At 50.1% G+C, this 19,377-nt stretch overlaps 1 protein-coding gene and 1 long non-coding RNA gene across 3 annotated transcripts in view; one reads left to right on the plus strand and one right to left on the minus strand.

Annotated features, from left to right (window-relative positions):
- Window positions 1–13,068, minus strand: part of TPST2 (tyrosylprotein sulfotransferase 2) — a 49,912-nt gene extending 36,844 nt beyond the window's left edge. The window contains exon 1 of the mRNA XM_033098249.1: window positions 12,968–13,068. The gene's annotated coding sequence lies outside the window, so the exon portion shown is untranslated. The remainder of the gene's footprint in view (window positions 1–12,967) is intronic.
- A 3,469-nt stretch (window positions 13,069–16,537) lies between these two features.
- On the plus strand, window positions 16,538–18,628 carry LOC117017238 (uncharacterized). Of its 2 annotated transcripts, XR_004422046.1 has the most exons (3): window positions 16,538–16,819; window positions 16,967–17,338; window positions 17,734–18,628. It is a non-coding gene; the product is annotated as an uncharacterized LOC117017238 (long non-coding RNA). The 2 variants fall into 2 exon arrangements; XR_004422045.1 differs by lacking the exon at window positions 17,734–18,628 and having other exon boundaries at window positions 16,584–16,819; window positions 16,967–17,547.
- Window positions 18,629–19,377: the final 749 nt, after the last annotated feature.

Raw genomic sequence — 19,377 nt, forward strand, 5'->3', positions numbered from 1 at the left:
TCTCCGTCCTCATCCTCCACCTGCCCCACTTCACTCTCTTCTAGCCACAAGGCTCCCTTGCTGTTCGTCACACGAGCATGGTCCTACTTGAGAGCCTTCACCTCAGCTGTCCCCGCTGCCTGGATGTCCTTTCCCCAGACATCCACTTGGCTGGCCTTTCTGTCCTTGCTTGCATCTCTCTCCCCTTCACTCTTTTCATACTGCAACCTGCCCCCACCGACATGTCACTGCAGACCCCCTTATGCTGCACGGTTGTTTTTTTTCTCCCTAGCAGGCACCACCTTTTAGCACAGAAGTGGCTCTCTGAGAGGCGAGACTGCTAAGTTAACAGTATGAATGCCCCAAGATGTTATTGGGGAGAGCATGCCTGAAAAGGAAGCCATCCCAGAAGAAAGCCCATCTAAGAGATAGAGCAAAAGAGACAGCAGCCTGATACATTGGAGCACCTGGATACAACTGTACCTGAAGGCAATATGCCTTTGGATTTTTCCATTTACCTGAGCCAATAATTTCCTTCACTTGCCACCTTCAGTTATTGGAAATTTGGACTCTACCAGTCACAACCAACTCATACAGATGGATAATAGGCTCTTTTCGACCTCCGCACACGTACCACTCAAATGGTTTTCTCTCACCCAGCATGATTAAAAAGTTTTGATAAAACTAGCAAAATTGATTTTCAAAGTCTGATTTGAAGACTCAGGGTGACGGCTGGAGTCAGCTAACCACTCTCACTTCTGTCCCAAAGGGTATGGATTTGAGTTTTCCATTTGGGAAGCTGACTGTAAGATATCCTTACACAAAGGTCAGAGGGTCGTTCCGATACTTTTTGCTAAGAAAATTCTTGGCTAACTTCTCCCTTCCCCTGCTCCAAATTGTAGCTTATGGCTTTTTTTAAATCGCGTTACCTTCCACTTCTTTGTTGTGTAGGTTTTGAAATGGCTGCCGGCCAAAAAGTGGAAAAGGTTAACCACGAACAAAGCAAACAAGTAGTAAGTCCCTGCTGGATGTAATGTTCCCGGATGTCATGTTCCCAGATAAGGCTTCCTTTGTGGTACACCTAAAAAGCATTAGGCTTACATCCTGTTCACCTTTTGCACATGAGTGAGGGATGGGGACGGGATACAGGTGGGGGTTTTAAGAATACAATTTACAGGCCTAGTTCTGAGGCAGCACAGACCTGGGCATCTAACTTCCCAAGGCACTGACCTGCCCCTCGGTCTCTCTCTTGGAAAAACACATCCCAGGAGTGGGAGACCCTCCTCCCACTCCCTTGCTCCTGAAGCAGACAGAAGAGGAAGAATTTCCAGGGCTTCGAGAGCTGCTCAAAACACGAACACTCAAAAAAAAATCAAAGGGAGATACTCACGAGGAAGAAGAGGTATCTCCTTATGGTTCAATATCTTCCGGGGGCCTAATCCAGAGTGAGGGAATGGTCTTTTCCTAAAGAAAAATGGTCTGGGGCTCTAAGGAGGCTGGGGGCCTTGTTGCAAACTACTTCCATCAGCAGACTTGCCTGGACAGCGCCAAGCACAAGGTCAGGGAACAAAACGCTGTGTGAGCGTCCCTGACCTTTTCCAAGCCTCTGTTTCCTTATCTGTAAAATGGGTGAACAACACAGTTCTTGTATTACTGAGCACCTCTGTGCATCAGGAACCAAGTAATCTTATCTATACTCATCACAGCCACCCAAGAGATGATCGCTATGATGAGTCCTGTTTTACATGTGAGGGTACTGAAGTCCAGACAGGGGAAGTGGCTGGCCCAAGGTCTCACGGCTCATACACAAGCCAGCCGGCATTCCAATTCAAGTGTGCCTGACTCAAAAGGCTACATCTTTCCCCCCATCAGGGCTCCTCTTGATGCCTGCCTCCTGGCTCATTCTGCAGCTGCAATGACATCACACACGAAAAGATAAAGATTGCACCTGTTGGCTCGAAACACCGGCAAGTCATAGGTAATCAGGTATTTGAGAAATGAATGGCTGGAGACAGACACAAGTCCCTGGAGTCCTCATTGCCGCTTTTGTCTGGGCTCTCCCCGTCCCTAGTCCTAAGAGAAGAAAGTCCCAGAGAGCAGAGCCAGGAAAAGGTGACAGTGAGTCATCCCCTCCTTTCAATGAAGGAGGATACACCTGGGTGTCCTCACCCTCCAGAACGTGAGCTCCCAACTAAGGGTCTGGCTGTGCCCATCTCTTCCTGCCACAACCCCAGCCCCACTGGGAACTTGCCACCCACCAGCTGACCCCACCGGAAGGAAGCCAGAGGGGAGCCATCTTTCCCACCCACTCCTGTGGAGCTTCATGCCACACTGGTTTTTCTGGACCAAACGATGAGAAGATGGGTTGGGAACCTCCCACCCTATCCACGAGGACCACCCAGGGACTCCAGCAGGACGTGCTCCACAACCTTTGGGGTGCAAGGCAAAAGTCAATCCCCCTACGTGGCTCTGGCCCCACCCATCTCACCTCCCATCACTCACCTATGGGAGCCCTCAGCCCCGCCCCTAGATGGAGGACTGGATTCGAATTCCGCTCTTCCACTGCCCCAGATAAGTGGCCTAGTTCTTCGGTGCTCCATTATCCTCATCTGAAAGTGGGGATATGAAAAACGCCTCCCTGGAAAGTGAGATGGTGTGTACCTAGGAAGCCCTTAGCAGAGTAGAACAAGATGAACCTGACTAGACTATGTTGTTCACCCATTTTCCAGATGAGGAAACGGAGTCTCAGAGAAGTTCAAAGACCCTCCCCACACGAGGACGCCAGTAAGCAGTGACTGTGATTATGACTTTGACACCAAATGCCTCCCGTCCCTGTACTGTTACTGACACTATTCCTTCTTCGTACGCCACCTGCCTTCCCTTTCCATGTCCTCTCTCTAATCATTACAGTGATAATAACAATCGCGGCTACCGATTGCCGAGGGTCTCTTATTTGCAAGATTGCACAGAGCGTTTCACAGGGCCCATCTCCTTCCTGCCACATCCTTCCGGGACAACGGCACTGTCCTTTAGGTACCTCTGTGATGCTTAACTGTGTCGACCTGACTGGGCTAGGTGTGTGCAAGGGTGTTTCTGGAAAGGAGTAACACTTGAATTGGGAGACTACGTAACGATCACCCTCACCAAGATGGGTGGGCACCATCTAAGTCATTGAAAGCCTGAATGGAGCAAAAAGGTGAAGGGCGAGTTGGCTCTTTCTTTTTCTTCACTTGAGCTGAGATAAATGGCTTCTCCATAATTGGGTGAGTCAGTTCCTATAAGAGATCTCTTACATATATCGATGCCTACCCGACTGACTGTTTCTCTGGTCTCCCTCTGTCCCCTAAAACACAGCAGCTCCCCCAGGGCAGGGACGGTCTTGGTCACAGCTCGATCCCGGTGCTTAGCATGGAGTCTGGCACACAGTAGGTGCTCGATATGTGCTGCATAAATGAGACCCCACTGAATCCTCATAAAAACCCACTGAGGTAAGTACTGACAGTATCATTTTGAAGTGAAGAAGCAAAGGGCACGAATAATTAAGAAATTACCAAAGGCCACGCAGCACTAAATGGTAAAAGCAAGATTTGAACCTGGGGCTTTCGGATGCCACCTCCCTCACTAACCCCACGGGGGATGGGCTCCACCGGAAGCCCCAGAGGCCTCCTCTGACCTCTGCTCTGCTGCCCATGGGCCCTGGCCTTCTTGCAACACATCAAGGCTGTCCTTTGGGGGCAACATTCCCAGGGGACCTTCTTTGTGCCGGCCAAACCCCGACAAGTGAGATCTGAAGGAGACTGAGAGCCAAGTAACTGGATAAATTGGCAGAATGAAATAAGAGCTAGATCAGGGTGAGAAACTGCACTGGAAATGAGGGGACTGGAAAAGGATTCGATGTACACAGAACAGTGCTGGGGTGGAAAGAGTTAATAATAACGGTAACAAAAACAACAATAATATAATGATAGCAAACACACACACAGCGCTTACTCCGTGCTCAGGCACTGTTCTACCCACTTGACATTTATTAGCACATTTAATCCTCATGACGAATCGCTGAGGACTGTGCTGTTATTATCCCATTTTACAAATGAGGAGACTGAGGCCCAGAAGGGTTAAAGTCCTTGCCTGCGAGCTCCCAGCAGGCATATGATGGGGCAGGGTCTTGAACCTGCACTCTCTGGTTTTAGAGTGTGCTTACCCTCTACCACAGTGGTTTTCTAAGTGGGTTCCCAGACCAGCCGCATCAGCAGCCGGGAATCTGCTAGAAATGCACACTCTTGGGCCCCTTCCAGACCTGCGGAATGAAGGACACTGGGCACGGGATGCAGCAAGCTGTGCTCAACAAGCTGCCCAGGGGACACTGGACACTGCTTGCTCAAAGGTGCTACGCTCCTATGCACCTTCTCAGGAGGGGCGGCGGGGGAGGCAGGAGAAGAGGGCAGGGGCCAGATGGCGGGGCTAGAGTGCCCTAAGGAGCTCCTCCCAGTCCTTTGAGGCTGGGAGCCACTTCTCCTTCCAGGTTTGCCCGGCTAATTTGCAGGTCATGTGCTCTAACAGCAGCCTTATGATCCAACACAGCCAGGCAACATAGAACCCAGCAGAGGGCTGAGGTCCCCAAGGCTGCGGCAGCCACAGCCCCCGAGGACACAACCCCCTCTGCGATTCTCAGGACGGTGCATGCAACACCAGGACACTCGGAGACCCCCGGGGCCTCAGAGGAGTCCCTGGCAGGTGGGCGAGGGCTAGCCAGCCTCAAACCCGAGTCTCCCAACTCCTAGGAGGGGGTTTGCACAGGACACCCACCGTGGGCCCATCTGAGCATCCATCAGCGACACTCTCCCTGCACTGCTTCCAGCTTCCAGCTTGCAGGGGCTGGGGGACCCACACCCCATTCTGTACTCCAAAATTACATGATCCTGAGCAAGTCACCTCAACTCTCTAGGCCTGTTTCCCCATCTGTGAGAGGAAGAGGCTGGACTCAATTTCTAATCTGCTATTCTCCCCAAACCTCTTTGCCCACAGATATGCACTGCGGGCCTGTGGTGAGCTCCAGCCGGGCAGGGAACACAGCTGAGGGGCTGACGGGGGTGGTGGTGACGATCCACAGCATGCAGATTCACCAAGGGCGGGGTACCCAACACGCCCCCCTCCCAAGGGAGAGAGCCTTGCCGAGCTCCCCAAACCAAATCAAACCAAGTGGCATCCTGCCCTCCTGCTGCCAACCCAGGCTTCCTCTTCCTCTCCCTCCCCCACAGCCCTGGGCCGGTGGGGCGGGGCAAAGGGCTAGTGGGCCGTTGTGGGGGTGGGATTCAGAATCCAGGACGAGCCGAGCGGCCTCCTCAGGCTGCTGACCTCCCGGGGCTTCCGCGGCCACACCACCACCTCCCATGCCTCCAGGAGAGCCTGGCCTAGTCCCTGGGCTCTGCGAGGGCTCCAATAGTTTGGAGGCAGGATGTCACTTACAGCCAAAGGAAGTGGGACAGAGTCTCTAATAAGAAAGGAAGAGCTGTGCTTGCTAGTCTGCACATGGGGGGGGGGGAAGTTAGAGGAGGAAAGGGAAGTAGTGCAGTGGGGAGTGGAAGAAGAGAGACACACGGACAGAGATGGGGACAGCTAGCCAGCCAGCCAGCCAAAGAGATAGAGATGGGAGGAGGCAGAGTGTGGGGGGGGGACGGGGGGGCGGACACAAAGAGGGAGAAGGGATGGGAAGGAGATGGGGAAAGCCAAAAATAGAGACCAAGCAGACCCACAGAGCAGGAGCAGCTGGGACTGGAACCTCAGCTCCACAGGGACAACTAGCAGCCCCACCCCCACCCACCACAGCTAACAGTCACCCCCTCCCTGCCCCTCAGTCAAGGCTCCTGAAGCTTCAGGGGAGGTACAGGACATTAAGACCAAGGTCAGTGCTGGCCTGGCCCCCTCTGAGCCCGCCCCCACCCCGGACCTCCTGTCATGGGGTTCCCCAAATTCCCACCTACTGAGGACCACCTGACCAATGCTGGCTACATCCAGAACCTCCTTTATTCTCACTTACTTAATATTTTTGTTAAATGGATTCAATATTGCTAAAACAGATTTTCAAAGGAAGGTATAACCCACTGGCTTAAATTAAAAACATGCCCTAATTAAAAAGTAACTGCAAAAAATACGTGCAAAGGCAGCAATCCATAGGCCTCCTAGCTGGAAGCCCCCACCTGCCCAAGGGGCCCAGGGGGAGCGCAGCAGGGACCTGTCTTTGTTCACCCACAAGAGGCTGGCGAGAAGCATTAAGTTAGCACCAACTGGAGGCTTTCTCCTGGAAGTAAGTCATCAGAGCGGAGGGAGCTTGCAGAGGAAAACTCTGTCATGCTCTAGGGTCAAATCTAGGTTCTCTGGTGTGGTACTTTAAACCACGTTGTGACTTGACTTCCGCTGACCTCCAATGTTAACGCCCCAATTCCCACCCCCAACACACACACACACACACACACACACACACACACTAAAGTCTCTCTGCCGTGAACTCGACCAAACATAGGAAGCCCAGCATCTCACACCTCCGAACTTTTGCACCTATGGTTCTCTGCCCCTGGAAAACCTTTCCTGTCCATCTCCTACTGACACAATTTGTACCCCTCCTCCAGGAAGCCCTCCCTGTCTGCCTACCTTCCCCAACTGCCTCCAATCCCAGTACCAGTGTCCCCCAAAGTGCTGAGCAGCTGTGTGACCTCTTGGGAATACACAAGGTGGCGCTTCCCCACATCTGATCAGAACTCAGCAGGGTGCCCGATTCCCAGCCTGGGCTGCAAGGATAGTTGTTGACTCAATGGGAGGAGAACAGACAAAGAAATGAAGGCTCCCTGATGCCCTTGGACAGCTTGAAATCAAAACAAAACCCTCTCTGTGCTCTGTGGAAAAGTTCCAGGCAGAAGCTCCTGTAAAACAAGAATGAGATGACTTGGCTCCAATAGGCTTCACTCACTCCCCAGCCCACAGACTTTGGGTCAGTGACCCAGCCCTCATGAGCCTCAGTTTTCTCTCCTATAAAATGGAGACAATAATATTACCTACATATGATAGAGTTAAGCCAAGTACCCAGTAGGCACTCAAATATTAACTGCAATCATTTTTACTACCACCTTACACTTACCAAACCACAAAATATTATCACTTGGAGGGACCCAAGAAATAATTATTATCAGGGGTCGCCAGACTTTCTGTAAAGGGCCCAATAATAAATATTTTCAGTTTTGTGGACCATATGGTCTTTGTCGGAACCACTCAACTCTGCTGTTGTAGATGGAAGCAGCCATAGACAAAATATAAATAAATGAGCGTGGCTGTGTTCCAATAAAACTTTATTTATAAAAACAAGCAGCGGGCCAAATTTGGCCCACGTAGTTTGCCAACATCTGATCAATGCCCTCACTGCTTCTCATCTTTAGAGTCCCACGGGAGCTGGTTAGAAATGTTGCCATAGGGCCTGCCCCAAACCTGCTGAATCAGAATCTGCACTTTAAGAAGTTCCCCAAGGAATCTGCGTAAGCATTACATTTTGAGAGGTTTTGTACCCAACTTCCTAGCTCAGCACCTCTGGTCGGAGATGTGGTTCACTCTTTTTCTTATCTGATGCCTCCTCCAGAAGGTAAACTCCAGGAAAACTGGGACCTGGCAGCGTCCTAAATCCTGAACCCCAGCATCTAGCTGAGAACCCGCCATGTGTCCCTATTCATCATGTACTGAGTGCCTAGTATGACCTAGGCAGGCCCAGTGCCAGGCACAGGGACATGCAGTGACTGTAGACGCTAGCAGAGGGTGTCACTCAGTGCAGTCACAGAATGGATGCAGCCTCTGGAGTTGGGAAGACCTGGATTTAAATCCTGGTGCTGTCCTATCAAGTCTGGGTGACCTTGGGAAAGTGACTCGACTGTCTCCAAGCCTCAGTTTCTGGGAAGTAGGGTGGTCAGGGAGGTAACAAACGCCTCCCTGGTACCTTGTGAGAATAGAAAAAGGGTATGAAAGGATGCAGACGTATTGGGACACGTGCACACACACATGCCAGCACTCACAGCAGAGGGATGGCTGGCCCCAAATATCTCACTGTGGGTTAGTTGGGGGCCTGAACCAGTTAAGGAGGGACCCTGGGGCCCAGACACAGGGGCTCTTCATCCGAGGAGTATGGAATGGGGACAAGCTTCCGGTGTATTAAAAGCCTTGAGGGTTTACAGTGGCAGAAAAGGCATCAGGAGGCCTCAGACAGCCTCTGATGTCCTAGAAACGCAGAGCTGGCAGGACTCTTACAGAGCATTGAAACCAGTGGTTAACAATAAAATCTGTTTTTTAAAGCAATGTAAATGCTTGTTCAAGTGACACCCAGGCAGGTCTGTGGTGTCCTCAGCGCCCTGAAGGCTGTACTGGGCCAGAGGGCCCTTGAGGCCAGGCAGGGAACGCAAGTGGGGACCAGGAGAGCCCCAGCTATCTAAGGGGCAGCTTCAGGCAACTCCAATTTGGCTTAAGCTCCTGAGTTTCCAAAAGAAGTGAGAAACTGGAACTATTCTGTAAAAATATTTGACTGTTGGCTTGATTGAAAATAAAACACCATGGGAGTTAAACAAAAAACATCTTGTGGGTCCAACCATTGACAGGCAGCTTATGTTACAGCCCGACACGCCCATTTCACAGATGGGGAAACTTTAGTATCAAAGAGGGGAAGCGCCTAGCCCAGTGTCACACACTCATCTGGAGGCAGAGTTGGGACTCCGCGGCCTCCACGCTCTTGCCCACTGCCATGAGTGTGGGGAGTGGGAGGGAATAGGGGGTCAGGAGGAGTAGGAAGCTGGACTTCACAAGCCAAGGGCCTGCTTGTTCTGTCCACCCAGGAAAAAGTGTGGACAAAGGGATAGGAGGAACATCTATGGTTAATATATAATAATATAATATGTAACAATAATCATATAATAATGCAATAACTGACATTTTCTGAGTGTCTTCTATGTGCTGGGTATTAAGACAGGGTATGGACAGGGGGTCAGATGGTCATTAAGAGTCCAGACGCTGGATTCAAACACTGTCTTTCCCACTTCCTAGCTGGGTGACCTTGTGCAAATTACTTCACCTCTCTGTGCCTCAGCTTGTTCATCTTAAAGGGCTGTTGGGAGAGTTACATGAGTTAAAGTACACAAAATGCATTTATAAAGTACACAAAATGCGCTTTGACATATGGCTCACAAAGGGACATGCTCAAGAATTCAAAGAGCCTGTCTAACCCAGGGGCCCCACATTTTGCCTGGTGGCAGAGTATGTACCCCATCCCCTCGGGTCCCACAACATCTAAAGGTAGGTTCTATTTGGGCCTCTGTTCTGCAGGTGAGAAAATTGATGCACAGGGAAGGTAGCCAATGGCCCCAGACACATAGCCCTTAAGTGGAACAGCGGGATTCTAACACAGACCCAAGCCCGCGAGCACGCGCTACCACCGAGCCCGCTTTCTGGCCATCTGCCCGTCTATGGCCACAGCAGCCTGGATCAAAAGTCGGGCTGATGCAAGAATTCACTTGGGAAAGGGCCAACCGCCTGCCCTGTGCTGCCCACCATCTGAGCACGCAAGATAACATGAAGCTCCTCCCCAGGCGACAGGGAGTGCACTCCCCAGACGCTCCCCAGGGCACATGGGCACTGCCCTCCAAGGTCCTTCCCTGCAATTTCTGGGGCTTGACCCAGCTCTAGGGCTTCTTTGCATGAATCATTCCCACCGATCATCCTCACCCTGGGGCGGAAGAGACCTGAGAAGGCGGGGGTAGGAAGGGGCAGGTATCCCAGGATTTTCTCTGGAGAGGCCCCAGACAAGCATGGGGACTTGCAGGCAGTAAGAAGAGGTGGCAAGTGGGGAGGCCAGGAGCTGCAGCTACCCAGACAAGCTTCCACAAATGCCACATGGCCAATCCCAGCCACCAGCCCACACCAGGCTTTCCAATCACCAATACGAGCTACATGTGACCTGCCACTCTTGCTATAAATCAATCCACAAAGTCACATGGAGAATGCTCTAGGACAGCCTTACCGATCGCAAGGTGCTACTGCATCCGAGTTCTGGCTCAGTCCATGCCCATTCCCCAGGAAGGCACACTGAGGCCCAGAGAGGGGCAGTCCCTTGTCTATCCTCCTCAATCCTACTTTCATCTCCCCAGCCTGCCAGGAATTCAAAGGTTTTAAAAGGGCAAAGAAGGGAAAGTATGCACAGAGGAATAAAAGCAGGAGAGGTTGGCTATAGCCACCAGGCCAGGTCTCAAGTGATTCACTTGGGCTACTCACGTGGCCACTGGAGGGGTTCACCTGCAGTGTGAGCAAGGGGGGCCAGGGCGGAGCATGGACAGGACCAGTCTCCCTTTTGGGGCCAAGGGACAGGCCTTCCCTTTGGGTTGCAATCTAGGAAACCCAAGGGTCTCTCTGGCCTCTTGGGATCCTCAGTATCAAGGGGACCCTAATCCCCAACTGCCCACTGGCCTGGGGCGTGAAGGTCTGAGCAGTTTCCAGCTTTCCTTTATCCTGCCCACAGGTTCCTAATAGAAGCTACCAGGTGCTGTGCCAGGTCCTGGGGTGGGTGCTGAGCCCCTGGGTTCCTCCCTGCCTCCCCTTGTGGCACACAGGGCTGGTCGAATTCCCTGAGCCAATATGTGCCACTGTGACAAAAGGAACAAAAGTGGACACATACCTCGGGCTATGCGCTCCACAGGCTTGATGTGCTTCCCTAGTGGATGGTCCCAGAGATGTTGGTGACCTGCAGGCCACTCCTTAGCCTCCTGATGAGGCACTTGATTTAATGCATATTAGAAAATGATTTATAACCAACACACCAAAGATTATAACTGCTTCAGAGAAGACTACATTTATATAAGATTATCAGAATCCTCATATGCTGCTGGTGGGAAAGTAAAATGGTGCAGCTGCTTTGGAAAACAGTTTGGCAGTTCTTCAACAGGTTAAACATAGGATTACCACATGGCCAAGCAATTCATCTCTGAGGAATATACTCTGGAGAAATGAAAATGTCTGTTCCTACAAAGACTTGTCCATGCACGTCCAGCAGCATGCATAATAGCCAAAAAGTGGAACTAACCCGAATGTCCATAAGTGATCAATAAAATGCGGTTTAGCCATACAATGGAATATTATTCGGTGAGGAAAAGTAACGAAATACTTTTTTTAAAAAAAGGGGAAGTACTGATGCTATCACACGGATGAACCTTGGAAACCTTATCGCAGATGAACCTTGGAAACCTTATTCTAAGGGAAAAGCACCAGTCACAACAGGCCATGCAGTCCATGACTGTTTACGTGGAACGTCAGCACAGGCAAATCCACAGAGACAGAAAGCCGATTAGAGGCTGCCAAGGGGACAGGGAAGGAGAGGTCAAGGAGTGACTGATGATGGGGCCAGGGTTTCTTTTTGAGTGATGAAAATGTTCTAGAATTAGATGGTTGCACAACTCTGTGAATATCCCCAAAACCACTTAATTGAATACTTTAAAGGGGTGAATTGTATGGCATACGAATTATCTCTCAATAAAACTGCTATAAGACAAATGACATGAGGTTTTTAAAAATAAGATGACATAAACATTCATATTACATATTAAGTAAGTAAAGTACAATTAGAATTCAATGGGGGTAAATTAGTTCATAAATAATGCAACAAACCCAATATGACAGTCATGGAAACGGAGGTTGAGTGAGGAAGGCTAGCCTAGGACACATCACTACTAAACCAGAGTGAATCACACCTCAATCTGCCCAAATCCAGAAGCCCGGCCTAATCATCAGGCAAGCCGTTTGGAACGAAAGGATATGCGACGCGGTATGTAAGAGGTGTCCACAGCCCAGGATGGGAGACACACATGCAAGGAGGTGGGTGAGGTAAAGGACCAGTTACCTCTGTGGGGTTCACAACAGGAAGCACCCAACAATGCCTAGGGTGTGCCAGACAAGGCTTCCAGGAGGGGGCGCTGCGGGCAGGCTTCTGAAGGATGAGTAGGAGTTGGCCAGCCTCATTCCCCAAAATTCTCACACGACCTGAAGTCATGAGGTCTGAGGGTGAGTTTCAGCCCTGCCACATCCTAGCTGCGGGACGTAGGGCCATAGGTACCTGACCTCTCCGAGCCTCAGTTTCCCCACTTGTAAAAGGGGGAGGGGCAAGGTGATAGGAGCCGTGCCTTCTTAGGACTGCACTGAAGCGAATGGTTCTCACCCTTCCTCCTGAGTGGATGGGCCTTTGAGTGGGAATGCCAAACCTCCACTTCTTTCCCACATAATAATACTCTGCCAGGTCAGGCGCGCCCAACCTTGGCGACCATTGCCACCTTTCCTTTGCTGCCACTCCTAATCCCAGCTTTATAACTTCCGACCAGCTCATACTGAGAGGGGTGGGATCCTCTGACCAAATTTCGCCCCACCTCTACCGGGTGACCCCCGAGTTCACGAGGGCTTCCCCTAAGCCATGCTCTCGGCGCCCCCCTGCCCAGCCAGCGATTTTCCGCCTCCCACTGCAAACACTTTTGACACGCCTCGCAACTCCACGGAGGCTGCAAGTTAACTTCCACGCGCCCCCCGCGCGTCCCGGCGCCCGCCTGGGGGTCCCCACGCGCCGGGAAGGGATGGGAGACTCGGATCGCGGTGACACGTCGCGCTCCCCCAGCCCCCCGCCCGCCGCCACACACACAAGCACTGAGCACCTCCCGGGTGCAGGGTCCGAAGCGGGAAGCGCGGGAATGGGGTCGGGTGTCTGCCGCACCCGGCGGAAAGCGCTCGGAGAGCCGGGCGGGTGCGGATCCTCGAACCACCCGCCCGCGCCGCCTCCCTTCCTGCTCTCAGCCCCGGAGCCCAGGCAGCCACGCCGGGCCCGGGAGGAAGCCGCGAGGGCCGAGGTTCCCCGGAGCCCGAGGCCGACCCGCAAGCAGCCCCTGCCGGCGGCTGCAGCCCAGGTCCCCCGCGCCGCCCCAGCGTAACCTACCGTGCGGAGGCGCAGCGAGGCAGCCCCGCGCCACCAGCGAGCGACTCCTCGCTCGCCAGCCGCCCCTGCCGGGGGAGGGGGAGGCACCCGCGCGGGGAGGGGGCGGGGCCTCGGCGCCGTGACGTGTGCGGGGGCGGGCCCGGGACGCGGCCCCGCCCACGGCAGCTGCTCGCCCCGGGGGCCGGCCTCGAGGCCGAGCGGTGGGGACGGGGCGCTCCCGGGAGCTGACCCCCGCCCCGGAAGCCGTGATCTGACCGCTGGCTTATCCCCAGGACTGGCAGCTCCCAACTTTTCCTCCCGGGACAGCGCTGTTTAAGAGAAATGCCCTTCTTAAGCAGTGAGTAGTTGAATGGTCGCCGAGAAGTGGTGTAAGGGAAAACAAATAGACTAGACCCTGAGGAGGGCGCATTTATGTTACTGTTTGTATGAAAGAGAGAAAAGAGGGCAGGAATAGTCATGTATCTGTGTATATATATATATCAGTAGCTCTCAAGGATGGGGCGATTTTGCCCTGCCCCCTTTGATCCCCAGGGACATTTGGCAATGTCTGAAGACAATTTTGATTGTCACAATTGCTTGCGGTTGTCCTACTGATGTGGCGTGAGTAGAGGCCTGGGGTGCTGTTAAACATCCTACCCCGTAGAGGGCAGCCCCCTCACCCCACCCCTAACAGAACCATCCAACCTAAAATGTCAGTTTTGCTGAGGTTGAGAAACCCTGATATACATGAGTGAAATAAAACACACTGGTAGATTTCACTCAGTCTAAGATATTTAACCTCCCGTGCCTCTGTTTCTCCTTCTATGAAATGGGTATATAATACACCTATTTATGCATTAATGCAGATGCACTGACTGCCTGCAGGAGGAGGAAGGGATGCTTTTCACTGTGAACCTTTGTTCTGTTTGAATTTTTTATTTTTATTGTATGTATATATTGCCTGTTTAAAATAAATATTTGTAATAGTTACAACCATAACAGCAAATATTTTACAGTTGACCTTAGAACAACACAGGTTTGAACTGTACAGGTCCACTTATGTGTGGATTTTTTTCAATAAATACATACAATACTGTAAATATATTTTCCTTATGATTTTCTTAGTAACATTTTTCTCTAGCTTACTTTATCGTAAGAATACAGTATACAATACATACAACATACAAAGTATGTGTTAATCAACTGTTTATATGTTAATTAGTAAGGCTTCTGGTCGACAGGCTATTAGTAAAGTTTTGGGAAAGTCAAAAGTTATATGTGGATTTTTTGACTGCACAGGGGATAGGTCAGATTGTGTGTGTGTGTGTGTGTGTGTGTGTGTGTACAGAGGAGGCCAAAAAAATGTATACACACATTTTAAGAAAGGAAGAAACTATTAAAATTATGCTGATCGTAACCACTGTGAGCACCTCTTGTAATTGCAGAAGTCAAACGTGACTTATATTCATCTTTTGTTATCAATTTTGAGTATTACAATTTTAATACAGTTTTTCTTAAAATGTGTGTACACTTTTTTGGCACCATATATATCTGTTTAGCAATGTATTTTATACAGTCAATAAATGATAACTATTGCTATCTGCTTTTCCTCTGAGCTTTAGTTTCCCTAATATATCTGCACACACACATACTATATACATACGTATACAGAGGGTGCCAAAAATGGGGTGTATACACATTTTTAGAAAGGAAAACTGTATTAAAATTATAATAGTATAGTACTGATACCAAAAGATGAATGCAAGTCACGTTTGACTTCTGCAATTACAAGAGGTGCTCAAAGTGGTTACATCAGCATCCAGATACTTCTGATTATGGTGAACTACTGCTTGAGCAACGCTGACCAAAGTGTCCACTTGTAAACATTTTTTTGGTGGCCAGTATATATATACGTGTGTGTGTGTGTGTGTGTGTGTGTGTAAAATTACCTGCCAAGTGTCAGACATTGCTCTAAACACTTTATATATTTAAACCTTTCATACCCTGTGATAAGTCTGTTATCATCCCATCTTACAGATAAGGAAACCAAGGCATGCAGATATTAAGTAATTTTCCGTAGCCAGCCATGTATTCCTTCATAGCTCATCCATTAATTCATTCATATAGCCAATAAATAGCGCCTGCCATGCAGAACGTGCTGGAACTGACAAAATGAAATCCCCTGCCTCCGTGGAGCTGGCTGCTACTGGTCTGAAATCAGTAGAACAATATTATAGAGTGTTTATTGTGCACATATTAGAGGCTTTGGATGACTAACTGCATCGTAATCCTGCTGGGTGTTTTATCATGTCCCTTGTGGGTGGAGAAATGGAGAGCAAGGGAAGAGGTCGGAATAAGGCATGTGTTTAATAACATTCCAGGTATAATATTTTCTGAGCACCCTGTGCTGGGTGCTGGGAGTCAGCAGGTAACAGGAGGACTCGGGCCCTGTGTCCAAGTGGGGGGAGCTGGACCCTCCAACAAGCATTGGGGAGTTGGGGACAGGGAATTAACCTGGTCCAGGGAGGGAGGGCCAGGGGTGTTTACACTGAGGCCTGAAACACGGTGAGGGTTCGCAGAAGAAAGACCTAGAGAGAGTGCCAGTCACAGGGACCCACAGGTGCAAAGGTCCAACAGGAAGCTCCTTTGTCGGGGCCTTGCCTGAAGTACAGAGTAGACCGGATGTGGGGAGGAGGGATGAGAGGAGGTTAGAGGGGTCTGCAGGGCTGGGTGCCGCGGGGCTGTGAGAAGCTGTCAAGACTTCCTCTTGCAGCATAGAAGGTGCTCAGCAGGGGAAGGACCTGGTTCCCTTCCTGTGGAGATCCTCTGGCTACTGACAGGAGGAGGACAGGAAGGGAGCCTGATTTTGAGGCTGTTGAAATAACCCGAGGAGAAGGTGGCTAACCCAGGGAGGGACTGGGGGCATGGAGGGAGTGTGGAGTTCCAGAGACGTCTGGAAGAAAGAATTAGCAGATCTTCTGCGGGGCTAAAGAAGAGGATCCAAATGACCTTCTGGTTTCTAGGTTGGACCTTTTCTCAGCTTCTCAACTCAGCAAACCCCTTCAGATCTCAAGTTGGTTGTCACCTCCTTGAGGAAGCCTCCTTGTCCCGGAGGGCATTTGGGAGGGACATGGACCATGCATCCTGGGAATTTGATGTGACTTGGAAGGCAGACGAAAGAGCTCACTCTTGTCTGTTCCTCCAGTCTGTGAACAACAAAGCAGGGCCTCCTCTGTCTTCTCCCCCAGCCTATCTCCCTAGCATCTAGAAAAACCTGGCACTTGGGAGGCCCTTGGTATTTGTCCAAAGCAGGAAGAATACATGTGCCATAAAGCAGGTTGATTCTAAAACTCTTTTCATCTCTGACATTTGAGAAGACAATGCTGCCAGCTAACGATTCAGGTGCTTGCCATGTTCTAAGCACTTTATACGTATTATATTCAAGCTGATCACGTACCCCTTCCTACAACCTGCTGAGGTGTTAGCATCATTCCTTTCATTTTACAGATGAGGAGACAGAGGCTCCCTCAGGTAATTTGCCTTGATCTAAAGCAACAGCTAGTAGATGCAAACTCAGTACTGTGGTGGAAGCAGGTGGCCCAGCCGTGGGCAGAAAGCCAAGGTAGAGGGGCAGGTTCCCTTTATCTGCTGGAAGGGTGTGGGGTTACCATGGCTCTAGTTGGGTACCCCGACTTCACAAAGCACTCTAATCTTGGGGATCTGATCCAGGTGACTGGCTACCATGGCGACATGGCTCTAAACAGATGCTCACCTCTCTAGACCTTCCTCAGCGCACCACGCCCTTTTCCCAGAACTCAGTTGCTGTGTGTCCATCAGCATCTGGTGCTGGCACAAAAGGCATCACAACTTCTGGTGAGTCTTCCCACACGCACCCCGCCTCTCGCACACGCCCTGCTCATTTTGTGTCCATGCCTCAATGTCCAAAAGATGCTGAGTTACGTCCTGTGGCCGGCGATGAAGGATGATGTTCCATAACCAAGGTGCTTTGTCTTTCCAAAGGCCTCTGACACCAAGACTCATGAGCTGGGATCTAGCAATGAAACACAGTGACATCGCCACCTGCCCAGGCATTGTGTTCTGAAGCCGTTGTTTAGAGCAAAACTCATGCAGAGTCAAAACCGACACCAAAGAGCCCCCAAGAAGGCTGTGAGCAACATGGCTGTTCTGTCGAGTACAGCCCCACTGGTCACCTGCAGCTTCGTACCCGTCATGCTTCCTTTCATTGAGCACCTAAAAGAAGTCGAAATTTGAAGTTTCAGTTTCAAGGCAAAAAGGTGACTTATCTTTAGGCTGTGAAATTCTGTGCCAGGTGGTGCGAGTTTCACATTTCGAGAGGCATGTTGGAACTGGGACCCACAAAAGGAACAACAGGTTTATAACTCTTATGGCACACTCCCTCCTGACCTTTTCATGTTTGTTTTCCTTTACGTGTTTCTTTTTATCTTTGTTACTTATTTTGGCTCGTCATTTTCATCGGTTCTCTGTTTTTTATTACATGTTTTGTTTATTCATAAAGTCGTGAGCAGAAGGGAAGTGTAGTGATAAAACACTATATTAAATCTAAAGTCATTACTTTGTTATTTTTTTTTCCAGTTTTTATTTGTGTTGCCGAGTGTACATACCACGTTTCAGCAATGCAAAAAGGCACATTGTTTTTCATAGAACACCTGTGAGAAAATAAGGCTGTTGACCACTTTGAGGTGAAAGCCATCCAGAAAATCTAGACTAAGAAGTTTTAGACCTTAACCGGTGTTTTCCTTTTATAGGACTTACTCTTCAAGCGGAAAATCATGGTGCATCTTGCTTGCCATCAGTGGGATCTTAGCATTGAAGAAATATGGAAGTTAGGTGCGTGCAGCTCGTATGATTGTAAGGCTTGAGTCCCCCCACAGTAGGATTTTAGAGCTGCACTCAAAGGCCTTAGGAACTGAGGTTGGGGATCTGTGTAGCTTGACTTTGGACTCTGAGAATCATGGAAGCTTTGAGGTCAATTACAGAATCTTGGAGAATCATGGAATTTTGGAACCCTAGAATCCCAGCGTCAGAATCTTGGGGCTGGATGGACCTTTGAGCTGTCATCTCACAGATGGGAAGAATGTGTCCCAGGGATTAGAAGCGATTTGCCTAACATTATAGCTTCTGACAGTAGAGCAGGGCTGACACCCGTATCTCCTGATTTCTGCCCAGGAATTCCATCTTCTAGGCCAAGACGGGACAACCTTTCTTCTAACACAAGACGGTAAGCAAATTGGAGGGTGGAGGTTGGGAGAGCTATGGTAGAAGGAAAGGGGAGACTGTGTGCCCCGGAGAGTAAGACCTTGTATGTCAGGTGGAGCCTCAACTTCGAAGTTCAGTAAAACCACAGAGTTAATGTCATGAGGCCCCATCTTTCTTTCCAACTTCATCTCCGGCCACACTCAGCATCTCCTCCCCACCCTACTTCTGCCCACACAACCACCAAGGTACTGCTCCCACCTCAGTAAGCATTACATGGGCCCACCACAAGCTCTCTCAGCCTGGGTGCCTTTGCTTGTGGGGCTGTAGGTCTGCTGAGTGCAGTTATGCAAGCTGAGCATAGTACAGGGGTGCCACATTCACACGGTAGACGTTATAGATGTAGGCCCATCATTTCTGGCAGATGGCAGTGGGACGTCTTCAGGAAAAGGTATCTTTTTATCATTAGCAGGGGCCCTGCTGTTTGCTCTGCCTGAAATGTCCTCCTCATTCCCCTTCTCCAAGAAGCAAGCTTCTGCACCATCCTTCAAGGCCTGCAAATATCCCCTCCTCCAGGAAGATCACCATGGCAACACCTCCGCCAGGCTTCCGGCATGGATTAAAGGTTAATAGCATCAATCAGTGCTAACTGGTGATACGGGGAGTCAATATTGCCCGGTGCGGATTTCCCCAAAGCAGGGCATGTACCATTTATAGTGGGAGACATGATTCTAGGTGGAACTTGGACCCAGGATTAAATAACACTGAATCAGATACAAGAAAACAATGCTCTTTTTCAATCTTCTTTGATTAAATCGGGGAGGAAAAAAACCTCCGTTTGGCGCAAGCATGTCTTTCATCCCTCTGACACTTGCTAATCACCCATTTTGTCAAAGCGAGCAGTTTGCAGGCTGAGAGCCTTCTGCAGGCAGTGGCGTCTGCTGAGAATTCTATACTTGGTCTTCTTTAAATTGTATTTATTTATAAGATTGCTTCCTATCTATGGCATAGGATGTTGATTTTCCACTTCCCGTAGCATTATAAAGTCTTATTTACAAATCAGTGCATTTAAGCAGGAAATAGTAAGTCTATTTAAATAAAAATATTAAGTAAATAACAAAGCAGGTGGTAAGCACAGAGGGAGGAGTACAGTTTGAAAACACAGACTTGTTTAGGAGTGCAGCCCTGGAGCCAGA

This window comes from Rhinolophus ferrumequinum, chromosome 25 (genome assembly GCF_004115265.2).
Source record: "Rhinolophus ferrumequinum isolate MPI-CBG mRhiFer1 chromosome 25, mRhiFer1_v1.p, whole genome shotgun sequence".
NCBI classification, from domain to species: domain Eukaryota; kingdom Metazoa; phylum Chordata; class Mammalia; order Chiroptera; family Rhinolophidae; genus Rhinolophus; species Rhinolophus ferrumequinum.